This window comes from Corvus cornix, chromosome 7, assembly GCF_000738735.6.
Source record: "Corvus cornix cornix isolate S_Up_H32 chromosome 7, ASM73873v5, whole genome shotgun sequence".
Taxonomy (NCBI): Eukaryota; Metazoa; Chordata; class Aves; order Passeriformes; family Corvidae; genus Corvus; species Corvus cornix.
The window spans coordinates 18,875,112-18,886,877 of NC_046337.1; the positions used below are offsets into that span (position 1 = coordinate 18,875,112).

An 11,766-nucleotide genomic window follows, 5' to 3' on the forward strand; every position below is an offset into this window, starting at 1 on the left:
TTATATGTTTGCCTTACGAGCTTTTAAAAGCATTTATGTGTGCTTTTTCTACTGATGACTAACTCCAATACCTTCCGAATCTCTCTCAGAAATCTGCAATGCAAAACAAGCTAGTTTGCAGCTCAGTGAGAGGTGTTTTATGTGATACATTACTCAATGAAGAGGAGACACACACATGTTCTTGCTTATAGAATAAATATGTCCCCCATGCTTCTCAGTGTGGACAACAGACAATAATTCTGTGCAGATTTTAGGGGGAAATTGGCACCTGAAGAGCACTAAGCATTAGAGACGTAGAGCATCATCTTTAAAATGTATATCTAAACCCCTCACAGATCTCTAGCTGCAAATAAATCCACAGCTAAACCTAACATAAAATGCTTAGTCCCTAAGTTAAAATGCCAGCCTACCACTGCTTCCCAGAACTTCTAATTACCAGTGCTTCCTATTCCTGAAGGCCTCCTGCCTGGACACCTTGTCTGCATCAATTCCCTTGTTCCAATGTTCATAAAGCTTTGGTGCATCTCGAGGGCTGTATAAATAGGTCACAGCTGTAGGTTTTGTCCATGGTCATAGCATTAAAAGTCACTGGAAATACCTTGAATTCCCTGCTGCTACAAGACAGTTTTGACAATACAGTATGAAAATTCCGTAAATACCATATCTGTCAAAACAGAATGCCAATTCTGTAATACTAATTGTTTTTTCGATCTCTAGAAATAAATCTTAACCTCCTTTAGAACAATAAACTATCAAAACTCAAAGGCATATTTGAAAATGTTCTTAAGTGATCCGGTTTCTGTGTTCATGTTTTCTTGCCCAAAATCTTGCTTTTCTTTGTGCAGCACTAGCATATCATGACAAGGGAGGAGGAGATGCTCAGAAGGCATTTTCCTCTTCATTTCTATTATTTTGGCACAGGCAGCAGGTCACAAGTTCTATAGCGCACTTAAGCCATTTCTCCATTACCTGATTTGGTAGCAGCACCCAGCCACATGGAACCTGCTTGAAACAGTATCCATATTACTCCTGACTGGCTCCAAGAAACTAGCTCCTTGAGTACATCCATTTAAATTAAAACAGAAAAGGCACTCGCTCCCTGCAGTATTGTTATTGTAACACTATTTGATAACATATATCCTAAGAAGCTGTAACTTAGCACAAGAGACACCCGATTTCAGTGACTACAAACAAAATCCTTTAGATTTCCTAATGCACTTAAAATTGAATGTTAAACTGAAAGAGATCACATGCATAGGCAAAATTCTATTTTTTCCTCATCTCTCAAAACTCAACCCACATAAAGAGAGTTCCCCCCTTTTTTCAATGTTCTTTTAAGTTATTTCCAATTTTTTTCCTTTCCTTAAAATTTCCACATTTTAGTGATGATACACAATTGCTTTCCGAATGCCTTGTCCATGTGGAAATCTGTAATATTTCAGTACATGTTACTGGAAAAGTAATACTTGCCTTAGGGACTGACAGCCCTGTGATATTCCAGAGAATGAATATTATGTAGTCAGCAAATAATGACAGTGCTTTTAAAAGTAATGTGCACTATAAAACCAATAGATTTTCTTACAACACAGAATGCTAAATTAATATTAAATATGTAATTTGTTATATTAAATTGAAATAGGTCATTCAAAAGCATCCCTACACAGCAGTCCTGTTTTTAATCTGTTTATATAAAGACATCTACTGCAATTAATTACTTGGCTACAATTACTCAGTGCTAGAGTTGCACAGACAATGAGTACAGACTACAGCTACTCTACTTATTTGGCCTCTGGTTTCACAAAGTTTTAGTGATGCCTAAAACTATAACAAAACCAACAAAAACAATAATACCACAATTATTACTAGGACCATAACTCTAACTGCTAATTAATAAGTGAAAATTGATGGGGTTTATCAGGTGGTACAACCTGTTTCCAAGGGAGAAGAGTGAATTGCAATATTTAATATGATAGCACCACTCAGTGTTCAAAGTGGATATGGCTTTGTAATCAATACATTTCTTAGCAGCTGCATTGCCACCTGAATAAAAACAGTGATAGTACTATTTATAATCTCATTAATCCTATATATGAGAGAAGTAAAGCATGGATACAAACATGTGCTGAATATAAAGATATTGGAAGAAGAATGTTTAATACCTATCTTGATATAAATGACCCAAATGGGAGTGCTAACAGAATGGAAATCACTCCAGTTTGTTAGCATAGTTTGTAGCATCTTTCCTCTAAATGCTAAACCACAATTTTTGACCTGTTTAGTCCTTTAGTTCCTTATCTACTTCGCTACTTACAATAGATCATCCTGAAGAACAGAACAGACTTACCCTCTGCCCACGCTTCCCACTGAAGAACATTATACCATATAATCTGCTAACTTTTTATTCACGAGCATGATCAGCAAGGAGACGGTCAATAATTGGTTTCAGAAAGTCTTGGCTTGGAATTCAGCCATGTTAAAGTCACAATGTTTATATTAATGTCATGGTCTCCTCACAAGGATTGGATATCTGGGAAATTAAAATAATCCTATTTTCTTCTCCAGCAATCCTTTCTTCTGTCAGTAATGAAATATTGCTGTGTCAGGAGCTGCTTCACTGATGTTTCTGCAGTGCGCCAAGATCAGCAACTTCCTCAGCAGTCCAAAACAAATTTTCATTGGAATTTTTAAACGTGAGTTTATTTTAATCTTCCCTTCCTCTTAATTAGTAGTTGTAAAATTTTCTTTAAAAATTGTACCATCAGACTACACTACCTGTCCAGTCAGGTGTTTCTTTCTGGCATGACATTGTCTATCTTCTCCTGACTTTCCTTTACTATATATCCTGTATTTTAAGATAAGCCATTTGGATGGCACTCTACAGGAGAGTTGTTATGTATGTGATGACAGTGGTCTAAGAATTAAAAGTTAAATTCAATGCAAGATATTTCTTGATTAAATGTGTCAATATTATCATAGACAATATATGTCCCAAAATACATAGTATGTAAATAAATAGCCATAAAGCCAAAAGTACAGTGTTCTGAAGTGCTGTTTCACCAAACTCTTTACTAATTGTACAAAGTTATGTGTTGCTGGCTCCATGATTCCTCTTCCCTTCCACAGTATATCTACCACTGGCTTGAACTACAGAAATAGTGGACTATTATCAGTGACACATTAAGATCTTCTAAAATCTGCTAACGAATTAGAAGATGGCTATGAAATTATCTAACTTTATAAAAAAAAAAAAATTGAAAAAAAGTAAGCAGCAGTCAAAATTTCCAATTACAGATTTTCCTGTAGTACACCCATTCCAAAGCAATGTAGAAGCAGTACCTGAAAGGTCTCACTGGGCTGCAGTGTCAGTGGACTCAGAGGATGCACAGAAAACACTGTTTCAAGACAATGGTTTGAATTAAGGGAATTAATGTCCTGCTTTCACTCTTTCACCTCTTTCAACAGCTCACCAACAGTGGTCTCCAACTTCCTGCTCAAGACTTGCATATTGATTTATTTATCTTATTTTACTGGAATTGCCATTTAGAAATACATCCTGTTTACAGGAGGCTGAATTGAACTTGTTGACTGTAATAAGTTTTAAAGAAAATCAGTATTTTTAAAACACCTTTTGTATTGCTTGTTTTTGGTTACAATATGAGTGACTAAGCCAGCACTGTAGAGAGATCACACTAAGAATTTATTGTAAAACATCACTGGATAGCTTGGCACTTGCAACATTTGATTATTGATTTTACTTTTGAAACACATTCTTTTGCCATTTCACAGCAACATCAATGTAAGCATTTTCCAACGTGAAAACACACATAGTAATGCAGATGAAGTTGGATCTACTATATGAAATACATATCTGTATTCTGACTTAAAGCCTAAGTGTGTGTTAATAAATTAATATTGAAAATTAATGTGGGCAAAGATTAGGTGCTTTTCAAAATTTATTAATTTAAATCAAGTCTTACCCCAGCCATTCACATTTACTGTCTTTTTTCTCCATATGTTGACTAATTTTTCTCTCGATCAGTTTTAATTGCACAATTTATACTTGAAATTGAAAGAGAAATTTAATTGTTATTGAAGTCAAAGGCAAAACTACCATAAAGAGAAAGATTTTCATAGGACCCTACTATGAAGAAACAAGATGCTTATTTCAAAGAAAGTCACTACTTTTATTAAACATTTAATTAAACTAGACAAGAAAAAAAATTAAACATTTTGTTACTTGTCTACCTGCTGTAGTTATTGCGCCCACTGTGTTGTTTTGTAAAATACACCAAGTTTACTAAGCCCACTAAGAAGTCTTGGAAACATCACCAGGACTTTGTGCTCAGTCTCCATAAGAGGGCACCCTCACCTAACAGCAAAACTGTATTTTAAGAATGACCGGTCCAAAAGCTTTAGGCGGGAAGAAAACCCTCTGGAGAGCATAGTGAGAGAAAAAGTTACTAAATGCCCCATCCTGGCAGTGTTCAAGGCCAGGTTGGATAGGGCTCTGACCTGGTCTAGTGGGAGGTGTCCCTGCCCACGGCAGGGGGGTTGGAACTATATGGTCTTTAAGGTCCCTTTCAACACAAACCATTCTACAATTCTATGACTCTGTGATTCTATGAGAAGTATTTATCAGCATTTTCTATACATAACACTGAAGGTAAGACAACATGTACTATTTCCTTGTAGCAAACCAGTAAACACATTGCCAAGTGGATCACAGAATGGGTAAGGCTGGAAGGGACCGCTGGAGAGCATCAGGTCCTGAGGTCCACCTGCCTGCTCAAGCAGAGTGCCCTAGAGCACGTTACTGGGATTGTGTCCAGGTGGCTCCTGAGTATCTCCAGCAAGGGAGACTCCACAACATCTCTGGGCAATCTGTTCCAGTGCAGTCACCCTCACAATAAAGTTCTTCCTCACATTCAAGTGGAATTTCCTGTGCATCAGTTCCTGCCCACTGCCTCTTGCCTTATTGATGGGCAGTGCCAAGCAGGGCTTGGATCCATCCTCCTGACACCCTCCCTTCAGACACTTTCAGACACTGATGAGGTCCCTCTCAGTCTTGTCCAGGCTGAACAAGCCCAGCTCCCTCAGCCCCTCCTTGTGAGTGAGGTGCCCCAGACCCCTGCTCACCTTTGTAGCCCTTTGCTGGACCCACTCCAGAACCTCCATGTCCCTCTGGTCCTGAGGAGCCCAGAACTGGACACAGCACTCCAGATGTGCCCCACCAGGGCTGAGGAGACCTGCTGGCAATGCTCTTCCTAATGGATCCCAGGACAACATTGACCTCTTGGTCACAAGGACGCTGCTGGCTCACAGACAGCTTGTTGTCCACCAGGACCTCCAGGTCCTTCTCGGCAGAGCTGCTTCCCAGCAGGTCAGCCCCCAGCCTGTGCTGATATGTGTGCTTATTCCTCCCAAGGTGCAGGGCCTGAATTTGCTTTTGCTGAATTTCAAAAGGTTACCCTCTTTTTTTTGATTTTACTAACCTGTAGTTACAGAGAGCTACATAGATACCCCGTCCACTCTGTTTCTTCCCTTAAAATGAAGTCTGATCTGTAGCCATTGCCTGGTCTCTTTACCTGTATACTCAGAATCTGGTCTTATTTACAGATGTAGTTGCACTGAGGAGTACATTATTACTCCTCATTTATGTACTGTACTAACTTGAGAAGAGACTTCTGCCATTCCTATGAAATACCAAGGGAACCCTCTCTGAATCACTCCCTGATTCACTTCTGTTGAATAGCAGTAATTCAAAGAAAAACACTATGATTTAAGAAGAAGAAAATGAAAAAATTGACAGTCATTTCCATGCCTTAAGTCACAGGCATAATTAACAGGAGAGAAAACTTTAAACATTCTATGTGAATAGAATAGTAAATGTATTGAAAAATTTTTTACATGAGAATGAAGCTCGATGACTTGATCTTGAACTGTTAATTTTTAATCATAACTTTTAGTGTCAGAGATTGCTTTGTATTGTTTTCAGAAGATGTGGGTTGTCTCTGATGAATTTTAGGAATAGAATTACCAATTTCTAATGGGAAATTATTTTCATTCAAGCTAATATTCTATTAAGGATTATTATTTCCAATAGCTGCCACTTGCTGTCAGAACATGTGTCAAATGAAAGGAAATTCATGTCCTGATGTGTTAAACTGGGTAACAGCTTCTTTAGATGCTTGTTTTACCTTTTCTCACTTTCTTTTTTTAGCAGAGTACTGTTAATTACTTTATTTATTTATCTTTATTTAGCCTGATTTCTTTTCTACATTACATTCTCACTAGATCAAGGTGCACAGAGTTACTTTAAATGGCCCAAATCAAATAAACATGAAAATCAGAACAATTTAAAACTATATTTGGTAGAGAAAACTGGTATTTATTTACTAATAATATTTACTATACTAATATATATAATTCTGAGACCATCGCCTTTTCTAGACTTGATAGGTTCCCCTCTTTTCTGTAGGAATAGAAATAAAACTAGCTAGGTCTCTCAGCACCAAAAATAAGTAAGTTTTAGGGAACTTTGAGTATTTAAAATAGGAAAATATGTCTATGATGAATAAGACCTGCAGCAATTGACACCTGAGACTCAAAAATTTGTAAGAGATGACACACTGTATTTGGTTTCCTTCTGTGTATTTTTTTTCCATCATTATCCTTGTTACACCTTTGTTAAAAAATATGACAAGTAACACCTGGTAGGCAACCACATATATAATACAGTATTTACATTAAAAGGACCAAAATACTAGTAGTCTAAGAAACTTAAAACTATTATTACTATAGATATGAAACAAATTATTTGTTACTCAGTGTGGGATTTTTTCCTTTTCTTCAAGAAGAATGTGCAAAACACCTAGGTTACCCATGAGGCCAAAAAACAGCAATTGATAATGTACTTCATTTATTTCCTGTATTTTTATGAAGTACATTTACTTCATGTATTTCCACAGAGCTCTTAATTGTCTTGGAAGGCACTGGGCTGATTCTCCTGAAGATAGAAAACTCTGATTTACAGCAAAGCAAGCTTTCCTTATCTCCAGGATAAGGAGGCACCTTGGGCAGACATGTAGTTCTGTCTCAATACTTACTCATTCAAACCAGAGATCAATGAATAAATGATGATGCTCGGTGTGCCCACTGGAAGCTGACCTGCACTGCAAAAGCAGTGGCACTACATCTCAGTGCAGAAGCAGATTGCAGCCATTATCCCATCTATCTTTATTGTTACCTTGAATGCTTCTACATGTGTGCTACAGCTGACAGGAGTACAACAGGGCCATAAAGGGAATGTCAGTAATCATAAAAAGCTGGATTTGACCTACTTACCCAGCGATGAGTACCATCTTATTTTCAAGCAGCAAAGGTGGATTACACACCTTATCGATATAAACATGACAGATAAAAATAACAGGAATTTGACAGGTGAGCTGAAAGGACTGCTATACTATAAAATTTGAATTTGGAGGAAGGTGAGAGAATGAAGTCAGGGAAGAGGCAGCCCCTCTCTTGGCTTATGACTTTCTTCTCTCCAGCACTGAACATTCAAAATTCTCACTTAGTTCCACTGAATTTGGGCAGTAGGACAGGAAGTCATATGGCAGGGGATTGGCTAAAGGGTGCCTCTGAAGTTTTACTAATAGCATCTATCAAATGTGAACTTCATCTTCCTTTAAGTGCCTGTCAGGTATACCATATTCCATATTGACATCACTCTTTATTCTTATCACACCACTAGATAACTCACATTGATGGCACAACCATTCTGGTTCTAACAAGGTTAAAGTACAAATGAGATATTTTTGTTTGTTTCTTGCACTTACTATTCCAGCCCATCCAGTATTATCAGGCCGGAGTATTAACCTTCATATAACAGACCTAAACTTTCATCTGTACAGCATTTCTGGAAAGCCTGACAAGAACACTCATTTACTAATAACCTGGTCTCACACTTTCAGAGAGAAGCATACAAATGGATGGAAAGCAGACTCACATGAGACAAAGAGGCTACCCACATTAAAGGAAAAGGGAGCAACCAAGTCTGTTTTATAAATGGATTACACTTCTAAAGGCTTGAGGATGGGAGAGTTGTGAGCTGTTTTGTGAGTTTTCCACTAGTAACTGCAAGATTAAAGTCTTGGGGAAACTTAATGAGACACTATTTCTTAGCAGTGCCTCTCCAGCAGGGATTTTCTTTCTAGCAAGGGCTTTCTAGTCCAGCTTTTGTTTCAGAGGCTGAAACCAAATAGAAAAATAAATGGAGCATTTGTGTTATGAGGACAGTTAGATCCTCAAAGGGGATTGCTGCGTTGCTGGAGACCCTGAGCATCCAGATTAATATCAAAGGATTATGATTGCTGAAATACAGTTAGCTGAAAACAGATCTTTTTTCCATTTTTTTCTTTCTTTTCTTGAGCAGAAAGATGCATTCAACCATTCTGAACAACATGGCACTTCGATCTGTTTTGTGGACTTCTGTCACACACAAATCAGAGTTCCCTTGCTGGTACTAGAAGATAAATTCCTCCATTCAGTGAAATTGCATTATTTTCACAGATAAAATTATAGACATTTATAAGAACATTAAACAGTATCATTTACTCATCATGCTTTCAACACAGTATGAGTAGTTGATTGCATCATGAAAGAAAGGACAAGTTGTAGTACTTAGGCAGAAGGCAAACTGTGGAGCAAGTTTGAGGGGACAAACTGGAAGGAAGACTGGAAGGAAAATTAAAGAATAATACACTTTTTTTTCATGGGAAACAGAAGAGATGAGAAAAAAAAATTCATGTAATTGGGAACTTTTTTGAGAACACACTTCAAAATTACTTCAAAACTGGTCAGACTTTTCAAATTTCATACTGCTGGGAAAGTTTTCACTCTGAATTGAAGAGAAAACCCAGAAACTGTGAAGCTTCCCATGGGTATAAAATTTATTCTGTCTCATTTAATTTCATTTAATTTCATCCCATCTTTGTAACTCCTTCTGCTGATTTAATTCCTAGCACTGATGAAAATCTCCTAGCAGAGTTTCTGATGCCAGGAAAAAACCAAAAAAATCCACTACTGAAGTCTTCGTTCGGCTGTGATCCCTAATTTTCAGAACACTGCATCGACAACTACAACCACATCATGATCACGAGTGCTTAGACACGTGTTGTTAAAAGGCTACCTAGAAATGAAGAACAGATGAAAACAAGGCTAAGGATGCAAGAATCTTCACTGACATCATGGCAGCAGGAATCCCTCAAGGAGAAGTCCTCATTCAGACTTTCATGCTGGACATCTTCTTGAGTTTTCACAGTAATTTTAAGTAGTGGTACATGCAGAATCTACTGAGCAGAAAGAATGCAAATTTACCCATGAATTTACCAAATTAAACCTGGAACAAAGGAAAAGCACACAATCTCCACAGAAAATTGTACTACTCTCAGTGGCTTTGATAAACACAATATAATCATCTTTTTTGTTACAATGGCCTCAGAAGATAGGATTAAGCAGTTTCAGATGAGTCATATTATTTAGAATCACATTTTGATTATGTGATTTATCCTCCCAGCAATTCAGACTGCATAACATCCACTGTCTGTTTAACCAAAATGGACTATCTGATGATGGATACTTTTATACTGAGTTAAATTGACTGTGCAGCTGTTTAAACACTGAAGGCACTCAAGCGACTGCTTAAGCTATTATTGCTAGAGGTACTGCATTCTGAATCAAGCTCTAGCTAGGAAAGAAATACCTTTCATATGATTTTCATGAAAAAATACTCTGAGACAGAGTTACTGGGTGAGTACCACTAAAAATACGGTTTGTAAAAAGATTACTTAAAATTATACCATTTAGGTCTGTTATGAATAACATTTCCCCAGGGTTTACAGGTCTCTGTCATGAATTTTTCATAATGCCTATATAAGAAACTTAAGGAACATGATCTACTTGGAAAGAAAAAAAGTATATTAAATAATAACAACAAACCTACTATATTTAATCCTATATTTAATAAATTACCTTCTTCTAAATCAGTAATGATCAAGGTGCTTTGACAACTTGGTTGTGTTATTTGCAGGAAGCGGAACTATTTTGAAACAAAACCAGTCTTCACTGAAAAGCATTCATAAATCTCATTAAAAAAGATCAAAATTAAAAACTGTTTAATTTCCTAATTAAAAACAGCCTGTGTATTAAATTTAGCAATAGTAGTAAGAGCATGTGTCCCTAAAAAAACCTCAGAATAAATGGTGATTTTATTACCTTCATGTTCCTCACAGGAACATAATGATACAGAATTCATTCCCCTACAGTTTGATGTCAATGATGATCCTCCATTAATCACTCAATTTTACAAGGGTTTTTGCATATGTGTAAACTGCACAACGCTGTTTATGTGGGAAAATTATAGTTTAAATAATAACAAACCCGCATTTTATAAAAGATATATTCTCTTGATTTGTTTTACTGTCATGAAATGGCTGACTACAAGGAAAATATATGCACAGTTTTCCAAGTTGCCTTCCTATTTTAGAAAATGGAACTGTTATTCTTTATGATTATTGCAATAACAAATAACTTTGCTTTTAATCTGAAGGGGTTATCTAGGGCTTAGATAAAGGAAATCAATGTCTGAAGCAGATTTGTAAATGTTTAGTATTTGAAAAACAAACACCTCTTTTTTTCTTTTCTTTTTTTTTTTTTTTTTTTGGTTAAATAGTTTGGAGTATAAATAAAAACCTCGGACACAGGATCTACATAGAAACTAGTCCTCCTGCCTGAAAAATACATATCTTCATTTCTTATTTTTTGAAGACATGAATTCACTAAAATACAGTACAATTATAAGTAATAAATATTTAAGACAATATTGACAATTTCAAGGTTGAAAATGATAAATTTCAAAATTTTTCATATTATCTATTTTTCTAATTTGAAATTATCAAATTTTTTCTTACTGTTGACATGGTCTAAGAGATGTGATGTGAACTATGCAAAGTATTTCATATTCACCATGTACTTGGTCATGTACTGTAACTTCAAATGGACACAATGGCACCTAAGCAAGATTGAAATGTTAACATTTGTAAAAAAAATTGAATCAATTTATGAAACTTACAAAAATATTGTGCTATGTCTGGGTTTCAGCTGGGATAGACTTAATTTTTTCATAGTAGCTGTTTCAATCCTGTGCTTCCAATTGAATATGAAAACAATTTTGTCAACACACTGATGTTTTGGTTGTTGCTAAGTGGTGCTTACCCATAGCCAAGGACTTTTCGGTTTCCCATGCTCCATCAGTGAGAAGCTGCACAAGGAGCTGGGGGGAGGATGGCCAGGACAGCTGACCCGGACCGGCCAAAGGGATATTCCATAGCGTGGGAGGTGACACTCAGTGCAGAAACTGGGGGGAGTTGGCCAGGAGGGGCCGATCACTGCTCAGGGATGGGCTGGGGATCGATCAGCAGGTGGTGAGCAAGTGTGTCTTGTTTCTCTTGGGTTTTACTCCTCTCTCTCTCTCATTTTCATAATAATTATTATTATTGTTGTTATTATTATTATAATTAATGTTGTTATAATTTTTCCCATTATTAAACTGTTCTTGTCTAACCCATGAGTTTTGCTTTTTTTTCCCAATTCTCTTCCCCACCAGGGGGGGTAGACATGGAGGGAAGCGAGTAGGCATCTGCATGGTACTTACTTTCCAGCAGGGTTTAAACCACAACATGCCATTTCTTCCCTTACAATCTTTGT

General features: G+C 36.7%; 1 long non-coding RNA gene across 4 annotated transcripts in view; it reads left to right on the top strand.

Moving 5' to 3' along the window:
• LOC104693911 overlaps positions 1 to 11,512 on the top strand; it is a 109,377-nt gene extending 97,865 nt beyond the window's left edge. For 3 of the 4 annotated variants that reach the window (XR_752653.4, XR_752657.4, XR_752656.4), the window contains exons 5-6: positions 2,563 to 2,690; positions 7,974 to 11,512. This is a non-coding gene — a long non-coding RNA (uncharacterized LOC104693911). The remainder of the gene's footprint in view (positions 1 to 2,562; positions 2,691 to 7,973) is intronic. The other variant, XR_752654.4, reaches the window with a different exon arrangement.
• The last annotated feature ends 254 nt before the right edge of the window (positions 11,513 to 11,766 follow it).